This window comes from Malaclemys terrapin, chromosome 7, assembly GCF_027887155.1.
Source record: "Malaclemys terrapin pileata isolate rMalTer1 chromosome 7, rMalTer1.hap1, whole genome shotgun sequence".
NCBI classification, from domain to species: domain Eukaryota; kingdom Metazoa; phylum Chordata; order Testudines; family Emydidae; genus Malaclemys; species Malaclemys terrapin.
Genome location: NC_071511.1, coordinates 3,355,759 through 3,372,094, shown reverse-complemented (window position 1 = coordinate 3,372,094; position 16,336 = coordinate 3,355,759). Strand labels below are relative to the sequence as shown.

The 16,336-nt window shown below is 41.4% G+C and overlaps 1 protein-coding gene across 7 annotated transcripts in view; it reads left to right on the top strand.

Moving 5' to 3' along the window:
* The window catches only part of FHIT (fragile histidine triad diadenosine triphosphatase), a 1,028,576-nt gene that overhangs the window by 328,410 nt on the left and 683,830 nt on the right, over window positions 1-16,336 (top strand). The window contains exon 1 of one of the 7 annotated variants that reach the window (XM_054036276.1): window positions 6,359-6,383. The exons of the other annotated variants lie outside the window; for them this stretch is intronic. The gene's annotated coding sequence lies outside the window, so the exon portion shown is untranslated. Of the gene's footprint in view, window positions 1-6,358; window positions 6,384-16,336 lie in introns of those variants that run through there. 7 annotated transcript variants of the gene reach the window in all.

Genomic DNA, 16,336 nt, shown 5'->3' with positions numbered 1-16,336 from the left:
TTATTTACTTTACATACAACAATAATTTAGTTATATATTATAGACTTATAGAAAGAGACCTTCTAAAAACATTAAAATGTATTACTGGCACGCGAAACCTTAAATTAGAGTGAATAAATGAAGACTCGGCACACCACTTCTGAAAGGTTGCCAACCCCTGATATAGTCTCTCTCCAGCATGTGAAAAATTTCAAAAGCTCTTATTTTGTTCCTATATGTAAAACACATTTCAGAACATCAAACTGTTTGTGAAATGGAAATTGCTGTTTCCTGGCCAGCCCCACTACTTTAGAAATGGATTCAGACCACATTTGGAGCTTGATCCAAAGCCCATTGAAGTTGATGAAAAGACTCCAATTAACTTCAGTGAGCCTTGGGTCAGGTTCTTATTTCCAGACCAGCCCATTCATCTCAGTGGGGTGGCAGAGGTCCAACAGAACTTGATCATTAGTGTGACAGTGTAGGGCTGGCCAAGGTTAGGGACTATGTAAACTGGAAATTATCTTCATTACTGTTCCAGAGAATGATAAATAAATGGTTAGTTAGGGGCAGACCACCCCTGCTTCCGGCTTTTTATAACAGACTTGCCTGTGGCTTCATTATATTTTATTTGCATTGTTATATGTCCAGAAATGCCAAAAGACAGCAGAAGATACTTTTGTTAAAATAGCCTATCACAGAGCCTAATGCATAACGTTATCATCACTGCGAGTAAAGCCTCTTGACTTGACTTGGGCTGAGGGAATAACAGGGAGTGAGGTGTGAGGGAATAACAGGGAGTAAGAACTCCCCTCATGTCCCTGCATTTTCCACCTGAACCCTGGGACTGGGAACTCAGAAGTAAGCAGGTGCAGTATGCCTGATGACTTCCCTTGCTTCCCATGGGAAGGTGGGTGGTTAGGACTGGTGCCGTGGCTTCATCCCCCACTCCCCGGCTGGCCAGCGTAGTGTGCCATCAGCACCCCTACAACCCAGTCCCACATGACTTCCATTGCAAGATGGATGCAGGGGAGGAACTGAGAGTCACAGGCTATATGATTAACAATGCTTGGGTGGTGCAGCTTACATACCATGCCTTGCTCAGAGCTGGGCCTAGAGTCAACACTCGGAGGAATTGCAACCTCTAGCAGATCTACTGTTTTTGGATTCTCGGAGTTAATCTGACCCTAATTTAAAAAGTCAAGGAATCCAGAATTGCCCATGCCTCTTAATTTTAAGTACAGTTTGACGATGAATCAGGATGAAATCTCTCTCTCTGTAGGAAAACTAATAATTCTTTGCCATTTTAAAAAGTGCACACAAGGTCTTGGCATTCAGCTTGTCAGGGGATATTGTGCTTTTTAACTAAGTTAGCAGTCAATGCTTAAAAACTTCTTGCTTGAGAGAACTCCAGACACTGCATGTTATTCTGTAAAATAAAGCTGATCTCTCCCCCAAAATGCCATTTAATCTCCATACACAGCTTGCACTTGACAGGTCAACCTATTGCAGTGCTTAGAAAAATTCTGTTAAAATATCAAGGTAAATTAATGGATTGGTTTAGAATGAGCTGGCTATTTTGTTCTTCATTTCCCCTGGAAGTCGATAACTTTCTCCCATCTCTGTTTTTCCTTTTCTTCAGCAGAAAGAGGTGAAGTTTTGGCTGCCCTTTCAAACACTGCCAGTTACAGTAGTTGGCTGGGGGATGAGGTGGATGCTTCGCCTCACTCCCTAATCTAAATTATGCTGCCAGTTTTCTTGGTCTAGGAGGTCATTGTGTGTTGACAGGTGACATTAAATGCCGCCATTTAGTGAAAAAATAAAAGTGGAGTTTGACTTGCTCTGATGCAAATGCGTTCGGTGCTAGTTAAAGCCAAGCACAGACAATCCGGTCAAAGTAATGTGCTGATTCTTTACTGCTGTCTCTAATAATTATAACCTAATGGACGCTGTTGTTTCAAGATAGTTTCCTTCCTTAACACATTAAACATGTGTATGCATTTTAAAATTAACTGCACGTGTATGGATAGCTTTGGGTAGGCAATTTTTAATGAACTAAATAAAATAAGGGGATATTCTGACATGTATTATTGTAATGGTGAAGTACTGGATCTGCCAAGTCTCAAGGACATGCCAGGTTTCAAGGCTACTTTGTGCTTTTTTGTGTGTGATCCAACCTTGTTATTTCAAGGGCAACAAAATGATGTGGATTTCTTTTAATTACCTTTGTCAGAATATAGGAATCATCCCATTGGATCACACTAGTGCATCAGCTGGTCCACAGTCTTGTCTCCGAACACAGTTTGTACCAGCTGCTTCAGAGGGAGGTGTTAAAACCCAGTTAAGTGATAACCTGCCTTTAAGGGAAGGTTTTAAAAATGATTCATTTTAATCTGCAGTGTGGCAGATCCCTGTGTGTGAAAGATCAGCTGTGAGAAAAGCAACATACCGGGTAAAGGGAACAGAAACATATAAAGCAAAGCTGGCCCAAAGACTAGCAAAGAGTAGGTCCTATCCTTTTAGGTGTGAAGACTTTGTAAGATATCCCATGTCTGTTAATTTTGCTTGTGAGATTTAAGACGGCCAATGATGACAGTGCTGCATTCCCCAGTAAAGAAGTGATTTTCTATTCACTGCCTAGGTCAGTACTAGGGGGGAGTTGGGCCCATTGTAAGTGCTGGCAGGTGGAGTGTTTAAGGTATTGTTGCTTTTTGTTCTAGTTATTTCTATTCATCCTTATTCCTTATCTTCTGTTTGTTGGCTCTAATAAAGTTCCCCGTTCCTATTTTGCTACTTTGGGGATTGGGATGCTTATTTTATCCCTTGTGCATTGTGTATGTTGTTTGGTAGTAAATATTTTCCCAAGGGACAGCATCCCTTGTGTTGCAGGCACTGGAGGGGGCCTCCTTGGGTGGAGGCACCAAGTGCCAGGATACAGAACTCCAGACCTGAGGTGAGAGGGGAGAAGCCACTCCAAGCAGCAAGCAATAGGGAGACCACTAAGCCCTGCCTCAGGGCTGGGGTTACACCTGTATTACTATCCAGGCAGTGAAAATATTGGGAAATAGATGGAGACAGAATTAATGAAATCCTCACTTGCATGAAAGTAGAAAAAACAAATGAAAAAGTAAACATGGAGCCTTTTTATTTCTTTTCCTTCTTTCTTTCTCTTAAAGCTCATGCATTTTAGTATGTAATATCCAGAAATCTGCGTGTCTCTCCCCGTCCCCAAGCTCCTTACTCCTCATAGTCTTGTCACAGCTTAAGGAATGAGTGATTTTTTATTTACAAATCAGAATGAAAGTTTTATTTATATTGCTGACTCTGCACAGCTATTGTTGAAAAGACTTAACCACTCTAGTCTTCCAAGTAGCTCTAAATGCCTTGGCTGTAATGAAAACAGGACGTACAGAAAAAGAGGGGATTAGTGAGAGCAGAGATAACTCCCACCATCCTTTACTTATTTCTTAAGACCTCCTGTGGTACTCTGAATTGAAAAGACTGCCCTAGGTGAAAATATTCAGCATGTCGGATTATTATGCTCTGCATTTAGCAAGCTTGTCAAATGTGGAAAGTTTCAATAGTACCTGAGAAAACAGTTAGTGAATGTTTCCCTATATAGTTTAGCCAAGAAAGCTAATTCAATTTTGGGGATAGACTTGCATGACATGCTCATATATGCCTGTGTGAGCACTAGTGATTGTGGGAGAGGTTGGCTTTCATGAATGTATAAATACTTGTACAAGTGATTATTATTTACACCAGCACTTATTTATTTAAGTGGTGAGCACCTGCTCTCTGAAAATCACACCCCTTTAATGTGTTTCATCTTACATAACCAAGAAAGGGAAGCACCCAAAATCAGTAGTCACCTTTGAAAATTTGTCTCTTTCTGAAAGTCCAATGGGTCTGAAAGGCAATCTGTCAATAGAATTACACAATGCTTGAATGCAGTTTTTTAGCAGCGTACATAGCAGAAGTTGTAGGAGAGATGTAAGAAATTCCCAGAAATCAAACTGTATTAGCTGAAGAAGAGAAGCAAAATAGGGGAAGTTTCTTCACACATAGTGGGAAGGTAGGATCACTTCTACAAAGTGCTCCTACCTTGGGGGGGTGGGGGAGGGAGGAATAGCTCAGTGGTTTGAGCATTGGCCTGCTAAACCCAGGGTTGTGAGTTCAGTTATTGCGGGAGCCATTTAGGGATTTGGGATAAAATCAGTATTTGGTCCTGCTAGTGAAGACAGGGGGCTTTCAGGGTCCCTTCCAGTTCTATAAGGCTGGGTCTACACTACCCGCCTGAATCGGTGGGTAGAAATCAACCTCCTGGGGATTGATTTATCGTGTCCCGTTGGGACGCGACAGTCGATCCCCGAATCAACGCTCTTACTCCACCAGCGGAGGTGGGAGTAAGCGCCGTCAACGGGAAGCCGCAGAGGTCAATTTTGCCGCCGTCCTCACAGCGGGGTAAGTCGGCTGTGATACGCCTGAATCGGTGGGTAGAAATCAACCTCCTGGGGATTGATTTATCGTGTCCCGTTGGGACGCGACAATCGATCCCCGAATCAATGCTCTTACTCCACCAGCGGAGGTGGGAGTAAGCGCCGTCAACGGGAAGCCGCAGAGGTCAATTTTGCCGCCGTCCTCACAGGGGGGTAAGTCGGCTGTGATACATCGAATTCAGCTACGCTATTCACGTAGCTGAATTTGCGTATCTTAAATCGACTCCCCCCCTGTAGTGTAGATGTAGCCTGAGATAGGTATATCTCCATATATTTTAGAAAACATTTTTGGGGGAGGGATAGCTCAGTGTTTGAGCCTTGGCCTGCTAAACCCAGGGTTGTGAGTTCAATCCTTAAGGGGGCCATTTAGGGATCGGGGGTAAAAATCTGTCTAGGGATTGGTCCTGCTTTGAGCAGGGGGTTGAACAAGATGACCTCCTGAGGTCCCTTCCAACCCTGATATTCTATGATTCTATGAAAAAGGAAAGACAAAATGAGAAATCAGAGGTGACTGAACCCCTTGATCTGTTTCCCAGAATTCACTAAGTACAAGATGAAGGAGGCAAATGAGGCTGTGAAGGAGTTAACATTCAATAAAGAAAGAGTGAATGAATAAATAACAGGTCCAAACTCTTCTCTGGTGGAAGACCATTGATATCACTGGAGAGAGGATTTCAGTGGACTTGCATCCCAGATAAACTTGGCCCAGAATAGAAATCTGCAGTATGAGATACTTGGTCCTGAGTGTACTGAATGAGGGAGTCTCGGCTTTTCGATAAATCTTGGGAAACAGTAGTGATGCTCCAGGTACATAGGCTAGTGCCTTTCCACCCTTTACATTGGACTGGCAGGACAGCTGGGATAATGATAGGTCGATGAGCCTGCCTAATATTGCAGATAAAATAGTAGGAAACATAATAAGAAAATCGATTTGTAGAAATATGTAGTGGAGGGGCTTATTGAGTAGCAGTCAACACAGATTTACAAAATACAGATCATGTCAAAGTAACCTGAAAGCCTTTTCCAATACAGTAACGGATTGGGTGGAGAAGGCAAATTCAGTGTACGTAATCTATCTGGGGTTTAGCAAGCCCCTTGACATAGAACCTCCACAGGAAACTTAACAGTAACATTGATAATAACACACTGGTTAATAGACAGGAAACATTGCATTGTTATCATGATTATGTCAGAATAGGGGTATATATACAAAAATCTTATGCCCTACAAAGAGAGACTGAAGGAAGTACAGAACATGTACACCTCTACCTCGATATAATGCTGTCCTTGGGAGCCAAAAAATCTTACCGCGCTATAGGTGAAACCGCGTTATTTCGAACTTGCTTTGATCCACCGGAGTGCGCAGCCCCGCCCCCTGGAGCGCTGCTTTACCGCGTTATATCCCAATTCGTGTTATATCGGGGTAGAGGCTTATTCTTTTTTCTAAATAGCATAAGGGAGAGGGAAGGGCAGTGTGCCTGTAAGAAAGGGGAGGAGTGGAGGTGGAGCAGTGTCACTGGGGTGTCTGACCATCTTCTCTATGAGCAGAGGATGAGATCCAGGCCTGGAGAGTCCTGTTCTGATGCAGTTTTCAGAGGGCTGATTGGGTGAACAGATAACTGTTGCCTGAAGGTCCAGCTGTAAAAGACCGTATGTGGACCGGACATGCCACGCTTCATTCAGCTCTTGAAAGCAGCTTTCACTAGTGCATAAGAATCTGAAAGATTTGACTTTGAGTCATGTTTTTTAAATGGATGCCTAAAGTTAGTCTCCCAAGTTCATAGTTGAGCACTTAAAAATAACTTTCAATTTTCAGAAGTGTTGAGTATCCGGTAGCCCTTAGTGAAGTCAATGGGAATCAGTCTAGACTTATCGCTGGAAAGATGATCTGCCTTCAGGATTAAAGTAAGTGTGACAGTCTAATGGACACTAGTATTTGCTTTATTACCAATGAGACATTTTATTCTTCAAAACAAAAGGAGGTGGAGGAATCAGACACATGTGGCTAGGATTTAAAAGAAATCATGTGCCTGCCTAATACACTGGAGCAGTGTTGAAGAGCAGTTCATCCTTGTAAAACTACTGCCCCTGTAATCCTGCTAAGGGCAGCCGCATAAATGCCAGTAGCATAAATTAAAAAGACGCCAACTTGAAATCAAGTCAGTTTAAAAAAAAAAAAAAGTGTTGGAAATAGGGTTAGGGTCTCTACCTGCCTCTCAATTTTTGCACCAGTTTTTGTGGTTTGACAACATTTTTCAATTATTTAAAAATGGTTTTCACTTCTGAGTTGTGGTGTGAAAGACCCAGACAAACGAGATAATTCGGTCGCTCATGGTAGCATCCAGACCCTTCAGGAAGGATTGAGAGCCTATTCGGCTAGGCACTGTATAAACATTATCTGTATGCAGGATTAGAGTTATGCAAGTGCTTAACTTTGAGCTTCTGAATAGTCCCATTGCAATGCAAAGCTGAATGTTCCCAGTCCTGGAAACAACATGCATGCAAGCAATTTTATTCACGCCAGTAGTGCTGCTGCAATCAAATAGATACATGAAAAGTAGAGTAACTTCCTCAATATGATTTTACTTACGTGCTGTGAGAATTGTCACAAAAGTGCTGAAGTCAACACCGACCGTCTGCCCTCCTGTCCTCACGGACATCTTGCCACCATCCTGCCGAAGAGAAGCAGCAATAATATGAAAATACAACTGTATAATAGTGAACCCAGATTTGCTTGTCTCTGAAGAGCTCCAAAACCATCTGAGACGCCATCTTAAGTCCAGGAACCTCTTCCGAGTCAGGGCCAAAGCGTTTAAAACTCGGGGACTGTCACCAAAAGACAAGTGGTGGAGGTTGTGAGAAAACAGCAGGGTCAAGGATCAAGGTCTGATTACAAACACATCTTCATGCCATGTAAGATATGGAATACAGCAAACCACATCACAAGGGTGTTGCAGTTACCTACTACATAGATGAAAAATGAAGGAGAGCCCGATATGTGAAAGTGGAGAAGACCAACCTAGGAACCCCTGTTAAACCGCTGCCCTGTAAGCTTCTTGTCCAGAGGACAGACTAGATTCACTCCATGTCACCAGAAGTCCCAGAGTGGATGAGAAACTTGGATGTCAACATTTAATGGTGTTTTTCAAGTTGCCATATGGAAGAAGAGACTCACATGCCTAAGTGTTCACAGGATTGAGTCCCTTTTTTGTGTTCTGGACTTTCCAGTGATCAGATCTGTTAATTGTGAGGGGAAAGGGAATATTTTAGGTACTATACTTAAATTAAAAAAAGCAAAAAAAAAAAAAAAAAAGCTGGTTTTGCTGTTATAACCTAATATAAATTTTGCTACTTTTCTTGCTGGTTGCTGTTTTGAGATCTAACTCTTGGGTTGAAATGATGTATACACTGTTGTCTTATTAGAACTTTGGATTGTCAAACAATATAATTGGCTGAGATGCAGTTATATGACTTAGAGCAGTTGTTTGCTGCCTAATTAATGGAAACAGGATCACATAATCTTGTAATTAAAAAACAGAGGATGACCCTAATGATGATGTGATCTAGTTGAAAGGCTGCTGTCCCATATAGGAGGCACTTGCCCTATTTCACACCTTCTGAAATATTTAGGCCACATTTTCTGTCTACTTGCTGCTTTTTAGTCATATAGTAGACAAGTATGATAGTTATGAAGTATTTAGTTTCTCTTGCCTAATGTATACAGGATATTAGACACACATGTTTAAAAAATAAACTTCACTTGTACCTCTTATTCTTCTACCTTCTTCTGTTTTGAAGAAACATATTCATAATGAGCAATATCAGTAAAGATGTATTATTCAATGCAGTTTTGTCAACTGAAACTATTAACAAATTTGGGTCAAATTTGGTGAATAGTTTCAGTTGAAAAAAATAGTTTTTCAAAATATTTTGTTTTGTTTCAGTGTGTTTTTTTTAAGTTAAATTGTTCAATTTCAAAATTTAATGAGGCTTGTTTTAAAAAAAAAAAAAAAAAAAAACCTACCAGTCCCTCTGAAAACTAAACAAACTAAAAAAAAAAATGTTTTGCGTCAAATTAAATGTTTTTTAACTTTTTAGTTCAGCCCCCCAACTCAAAAATCAAGTATTCACTCAGCTCTCTGCATCACATTTACTTTACTTCCAAAACTCCAGGAGGTTGAAACCTACCTATGTACGTATCAAGATAGGTTGGGGGCAGAGGTAAAATTGTTTTCACAAGTAGAGCTTAAAAATAGCACCACAAACCAGGCACAATGTTCATGAGAGTAAAAAAATAAAATAAATTAAATTTATAATGGACATGAAATAGAAACTGAGAAAATTCACTTGCATTAATCAAATCTGTATGTTTTCATTACTGCAGCACTCCTTTTGTTTCAAATTTTAAAGGGTTTAATAAAACATAGGGTCTGTTTCTCCTCTCACATGGGTTTTACATTCACGTAACTCCATTGAAGTCAATAGAGCTACTTACATACACCTCAGTAATGAGAGAAGAAATGGGCCCTAATGCTAAAGTTGTCAGGATATAGTAAACAACTGTTGCTTCCTGGGTAAAAAAGTAGTCTGTAGTAGGTAATTGCCTCTATTTGCAGCCTTTAGCGTTCTGTTCCGCTGCTGGTAACTCTATCAGCCACCTCGGGGTCAATAGTTTTCCCACATAAAGTAGGGGCCAAAAGAAATATCTCCGCTGGTTTCAGATGTGCTCATCTGAAACATCTGGGTATAACAGAGAGGATAATTTAGTTTGTTGGGTTTCATCAGCGTTCTCATCCAAAAATTCATCCAAGTTCTATTCAAAATAAGTTAAGGGCTGACTCTTCCACTGTGCTGGATGTTTTGGCCTGTTCCTGCGCGGCACTCAAGCATGTGCTTCACAGTAAGAACAGAGACGTCCCAATGACTCTCCATGGAACTACTCACATGTTTAAAGTTAAGCATGTGCTTCACTGCCAGAAGCTAGGCCTGGCTGACAGGAGATGGATCACTGGATATTGCTGTGTTCTCTTCATTCCCTCTGAAGCACCTGGCACTGGCCGCAGTTGGCAGACCGGATATTGGGCTAGATGGACCATTGGTCTGACCCAGTGAGGCCGTTTGTACCTTCTTAAGAACCATGCTGGATTGGGACTAGCATTCTCTGTACCTCACAGAATCAAGTCCTAAGAAAACAGAAGAGTAAGAAACTATCCTAATTGTATGCACAACCCCCCACTTTATTGTTAGTCTTCCTTAGGGATTCAGATGCACATGTTAAAAATATATTTGAGAATGGGAGATTACCAACTTGTACAGACATGAACAACGATCTGTTTTTTCAGTAGAGGTGAATGTTTAGCTTGTCATCCAACTAGGCTGCCCTTCTACTTGGACTACCTTGTGTATAGTGTAGTGCCTTCCATCCCAAAGGCTTTCAATACTTCACAACATGTGATCCTGACCTTTCGTGCCTTGATCCCGTAAGAATTGCTAGTTTGAGGCCTTCAGCAACGATATCCTTGAGAGTAAAATGCAGCCCTTTCTGCAGTAGCCTTTGGAGCGCCATAAGAAAAACAGCCACATTGCACAGCAGTTTAGCTCAGTAAAGGAACAAAAATACCATTTTTAATTGAGATTGAAACCGTGTGAGCAGCGTTTAGTCAATTCTATGAACAGTATAGCGACAATAATGAAAGGAGTTCCGGCTGTAATTTATTTATATATATATATTTTATAAAAGAAGCCAAAACTTCTTTCACCCTGTTTTTACAAGAGTGTTTGAATCGAGATGTTTTGGTCAGAATTAGTACTGACAACTTTATCAGAAGAAATAGAAAAGTGTTTACAAGAAACATTTTAAACTAATGAGAATGGAAAGCAGTTTCTAGGTCTGACACAGAAAAGTGGCCTGCTGAACTTTTTTTTTCTCTTTTCCCATTTATCAAAGAGATTTTTCATCATATTGCACATCTGCTGCTTTCAGAACAAATTCTGGCAAGAGTACTCAGCGTCACCATGAGAAAAAGCCTTAGATGTTTCCCCAGGATAGGAAAAAGCCGACCCCTATCAATTCCCATTTCTCAGACAGAGTGATGCCTTTAACACTCTGTAATGAAAGTTTTTATATGTGAGAGGGATTACCAACATCAGCCTCTTATTGTCCTTTGATGTGCACAGAAATATTACAGTAGAAGTTATTAAAGAATAAATTGTGGGAGCCAAATAGCCCCACCACCTCAGTTTGTCATTTTGCCCTTAGCCGTTTTAGGTCATGGAGAATTCCTCCTTTTAGTGGGGTTGTTCAGTTTCTGCTAGGCTTTTGTGTGCATTTGTAACCTCTTTTTGTTTTGATCTGCTGTAATGTAGTAACTATTTATATTACATCCATCACCATAAACTGGTAGTAATTAAAAACAAAACACCGGTAGCAATCCTGTGTTATCAGAGAGCTCAGTGCAGTGAAAGTAAACCTGCTAAATCTTTAAATCATTTAAATACAAGGAGATGATTTGCAGAAAGACACTGTATTTCTCAGCTTCCCAGTGAACTGTAAATAGCATGAACACCACTGCAGATCTAAATCTTTTCCTAGCAGCTGCTGTTTGTCTCCAGAGAGGATTTGCTGTGATTCGTGGTTAAATTATACATAAGAAAGACAGAAAATGCATAGATTCTGGCAGGTGCATTTCCCTTGCCTGACTAATTAAGTTCAAAAATTGCGCACTTGTAGGCAGAAGGTTTGTTAGGGCTCGTTCAACTTTCCCCACATACTGGGAAGAATGTACACAGCGCTAGTTTCTCTGACATCCTCTTCACAATAGGTCTGGACATAGACTAGGGTTGCCAACTTTCTAATCGCACAAAACCCTTGCCTTGCCCCTGGCTACGGCTGGGCAATGCTTACCTTGGGTGGTGTGGTGTTTAGATGCTGCTCGTATTATTAGAACTGGGAGCACTGGCTGTTGGGAGTCTGAAAGGACAGGAAACAGGAAGGAGGTGGGAGGAGTTAAGGAGGCTGGAAAAGTTACAGGGTGTGCAGCTACAGCTTGGAAAAGAAACTTCCGCTGTAAATAAAGTTCTGTTAAAGTTTGTTAATACCTTGCGTGGTGGATACAACAGGTGGCTCCCGGAAGTGACCGGCATGTCCCTCTGGCTCCTAGGCATAGGGGCAGCCAGGTGGCTCCATGAACTGCCTCTGCCTGAAGGCACCACCCCCATAGCGCACAATGGCCGGGGTTCCTGGCCAATGGGAGCTGCGGAGTTGGCACTCAGGGTGGGGCAGTGCATGGAGAACCCGGCCGCCCCTGCGCTTAGGAGCCAGACATGCCGGCCACTTCCGGGAGCCGCGCGGAGCCAGGCAGGTATGGAGCCTGCCTTAGCCCCGCTGTGCCACTGACTGGACTTTTAGCAGCCTATTAAAATCTCCCAGATTGCTTTCAGTAGTCACCGGGAGATTGATGCCAATTCCGGTAGACACGGGCCCATCCGGGAGGGTTGGCAACCCTAACATAGGCACAGAAGGATATCGACATTTCTGTGTTTCAGTAATTTTGCTTGTGTGCATTCGTGAATCAAGGCCTTAACTTTATTTTGTCCCTTAAAGAAAAGGCATTATCAAAACACACAGAATCAGTGTTTAGTCATGGGCATCAGATCTGAGTTTGGAATCAGAGACCATCTCTGGGGTGGTGTGGGGGGGAGAGGCGGTGACCAGAGGCCTTCATTCAAATGTGTAAGTGATTTCCTGGATAGAGGCCTATACTTGCTACTTCTGCCCTCCCTTACTTTTTGGTTCCCTCTAAGATAGGTCTGAACCCAAATCTGAGATCTGATATCCCTGAATTTTCAGATCTGGATCCGAATCTTGCTGGTCTCTCCTTTTGTTGGCTGTAACTTACCCTCCTGATTTGAGTAAAACAAAAATAGAAGATGAGCATGATAAAAATTCTTAAATTTTTCTCTCTAAGACAACACAGTAAGCTCCAATTTCAGCCCTGTCATATGGGGCTGGAAATCCCATGGCCCTAGTCTCCTGTAGGCATTAGTATTCATAATAAGACTGACCTGTAACCTATATACTGATCATAGTGTTTTGTGTTCCTCTTAACTGCTGAATCCTAAAAGAATCGGTAGCATTTCTGTAACAAGTCAGTGCCTCCTCCTGTGCCACTAATTATTGTGATGCTAGGACGGTGTATTTTAATATTTTTTTAAACATTTGTAATACTTTTTTAAACAAACAAGCAAAGATATGTTATTCTTTGGTAACTGTCTAAACCACTGCCAATTATGCAAGCATAGGTATTGGCATAAAGTTCATATTGATTGGGACGTCTCAGAGAAGATGCCGTGTCTGTTCAGAATTGTGAGCTCAGTGAAGAATTCCAAGGGAAGTTTCGCTAAGATTTTCTTGTGGTAAGTGAGGTAGCATGGGGGCAGTGGATGGGGCACTAATGGGGATTCAAGAGACCTGGGTTCTGCCTTTAGCTCTGTCACAGATCCACTCTGTGACCTTGAGTAAGTCACTTCATCATCTTGTGCCTCCATTTTTACTCCTACTTTTTCTCTGTCTTGTCTGTTTTGACTGCTAGCTCTTTGTGTCCTTCCATGTGTTTGTGCTTTGCCTGGAACTGTAGTGTCCTGATCTTGGTTGGCGTCTCTAGGCTAAGGTTGCCACCTTTCTAATGGTAACTAGACCCTGAGGCCCTGCTTTCTCCCCCTCCCGCCCCCCCCAAGGACCCTCTCCCTTCTCCACCTCTCCCCCCCACCCCCCGGATTTAAAAAACCCGCAGACATTAGGGCTTGTCAAATGGCACCTGGACACGCGTGAAAACCAGAGATGTGGTTTACTACTTTAGGCCTGGCTGTAATGCAAAGAATAAATAAGCGAAGAATATTGTACTGGTTAGCTGGGGTGCGGCCCATAGGTTCCAGGCCATTGTCTCCAGGAAAGAAAAGCTTTTCATGTTTAAAATGATTTTGGTTTCTTTACGCTTGAATTCTGCATAAAAGAGCACTATCCCTTCAACTCTTTGGTCCAGAAGAAGAACATTTAATTTTCCCTGGGTGAATTGAAAAGCTGTAAACAGGTGGGAAAGTGGCAATAGAAATATGTAAACTGTGATAAACACTTCACTAGCCTGCTTACTGCCAGTGTCTCCACAAGGGATTTAGTAAATAACAGTACTGCTAGTTTCATTCCAAGAGGTTCTGAGCCCACTGCTTTATGTATCATTCTATATTTGAAATTACTTTTAGCAGGCAGAAGATGCTGACAATTAATTTCCTGGGTTGCTGGTGTACGATTAAATCTGTTACAGTTCCTGCATTTCATCCCAAAGGTGGCTGCACTTCCATGGTGGGTGAAATGATTCCCATGTAAATAGCTTGTAAATCAGATTTAAAAGTTTGTTGAGAACTTTGGGATCCCTCTGGATGAAGCATGCCATGTATATAGGCTATCATTATTGTGCTTCTAGGCCTCCTATCAAGAGAGAATTAACCGAGCCATCTCTGAAGCTGACTACCTAAATCTCGTATAGGAAACTTGATTTCCTTTCCAGAATGCAGTAGCTTAGCTCGGGGGGGGGGGGGGAGAGGGGGAAGAGAAGGGGCGCTAACAGCTGGTGTCAGAAGTTAGTTCTAAAAGGAGTATGTATTTTTTATTCTAACCAGTGGAAGGACACAGTTCGTAGGTGCGGGCTCGCATACCTAACAGTGCTTTGTGTTTGCACGGTGCCTTTCTTCTGAAGTCCTTTACAAACTTCAATTAGTTAAGTCTCACAACAGCCCGGTGAGATAGGTAAATAGTAATATCTGTATTCAAGAGTGGTGGAAACAAAGACATATTATAGATCCGTGACTTTCCACACAATCACTGTTGTAACTGAGTGTTTGTGAGTGTACATTGAACTGAGGTGTGGATTCTGCAATTGCTGCTTCTTTTTTGTGTCCTTTCTGAGTTGGATTTAAAAGCTGCAGGGAAGAACACAGTTCAGGAAAGCATTTGTATTCAGGATAGCATTTAAAACAATGATGTCAACAGGATTTATGCATCTGCTTAGGTGCTGTCCAGAATAGGGATGGATTTAGGCAAGTGCTTTCCTGAATCAAGGCCTGAATGCTGAAAGTCTGCTCCTCTTCCATGTATGTGTGTATATGTGTATGGAGAGAGAGAGTGTGTGAGGGTCAGAGAGTCTGTCTGTCTGAAACATGTGGTGGTGGATGGACTGAAGCCCAGCGAAGATTTATATAAGCCTGTTGGATAGATTTCACTGAGAGTGTAGTTCTGATCAAGGCAACTAGAGATGAAAGGCCGCTGCTTTATGTACTTACTCACATACCTCTCTAAGGATTAATTAATTTTTGTTACTAGGGATGAGCCATAGTACCTAATAGTAATTTGGGTAGATGATAACCCGAAGGAAGTCCAGAAAATAGACACTTTGCCATCTGCCTTGTTTATTTTCACTTAGATACCCTTTGTCCAGTTCAAATTGAATAGCAGTGGTAAAAAGGGATTGGATGGAACAAAACATTATTTTTCTTTGCATTAAAAACAAAATGTGTGTTTTTTTTAAATTAAACTACTTTTTATTTGGTTTTAGTTATTTTTTTTTATTGCAGTAAAATCTGAGTTCACTTTCATATATTAATGCAAATGTGAACCTGCATGCAATAACCAAATCTAACCAAAATACTGGAAAAATGATTAAACAATTTATAAGTACCAAGAGGATAATAGGGTCATAAGGAATAGCCACCATAGGTTTCACACGAACAAATCATGCCAAACCAACCTAATTTCCTTCTGTCACAGGGTTAATGACCTAGTGAATAGTGGAAAGCTGTAGACAAGATAGATCTTGATTTTTAGAAGGGTTTTTGAGACAGTCCCACGTGACATTCTCATAAACAAACTAGGGAAATGCAGTCTAGATGAAATTACTATAAGGTGGGTGCACAAAAGACCATACTCAGTGAGTAATTTTCCATGGTTCACTGTCTAACTGTGAGGGTATATCTAATGGAGTTCCTGGGTCTGGTACTAGTCAACATTTTCATTAATGACTTGGAAAAATATATGACGAGTATGCTTATAAAATTTGCAGATGACACCAAGCTGGGAGGGGTTGCAAACAACCGTGACAATCTGAAGAACTGGTCTGAAATCAAAAAGGTGATATTCACTAAAGAGAAGTACAAAGCACTTCACTTAGGAAGGAAAAATCAATGGGGAATAACTGGTTAGGTAGTAGCGCTGCTGAAAAGGATCTGGAAGTTATAGTGAATCACAAATTGAATATGAGTCAACAATGTGATGCAGTTACAAAGAAGGCTAATATCATTCTGAGGTGTATTAACAGCAGTGTTGTAATGCAAGCCATGGGAGGTAATTTTCCCACTCTTCTCGGCATTGGTGAGGCCTCAGCTGAAATACAGTGTCTAATTCAGGGCACCACACTTTAGGAAAGAGGTGGACATATTGGAGAGACTCCAGAAGAGGAGAACAAAAATGATAAAAGGTTTAGAAAACCTGATCTATGAGTAAAGGTTTAAAAGAATAACAACAAAAACCAAACACCTGGACTTGTTTAGCCTTGAGAAAAGAAGACTGAAGGGGACCTTATAATAGTTTTCAAATATGTTTAGGCCTGTTATAAACAGGAGAGTGATCAGTTGTTACTGTGTGCACTCAAGGTAGGACAAGAAGTAATGGCTTAAACTGCAGCAAGGGAGATTTAGGTTAGATATTAGGAAAAGCACTCTAACTGTAAGGATAGTTAAGTTTTGGAATAGGCTTCCAAGGGAAGTTGTGGAATCCCCATTCAGTGGAAGCTTTTTAAGAACCAGTTGGA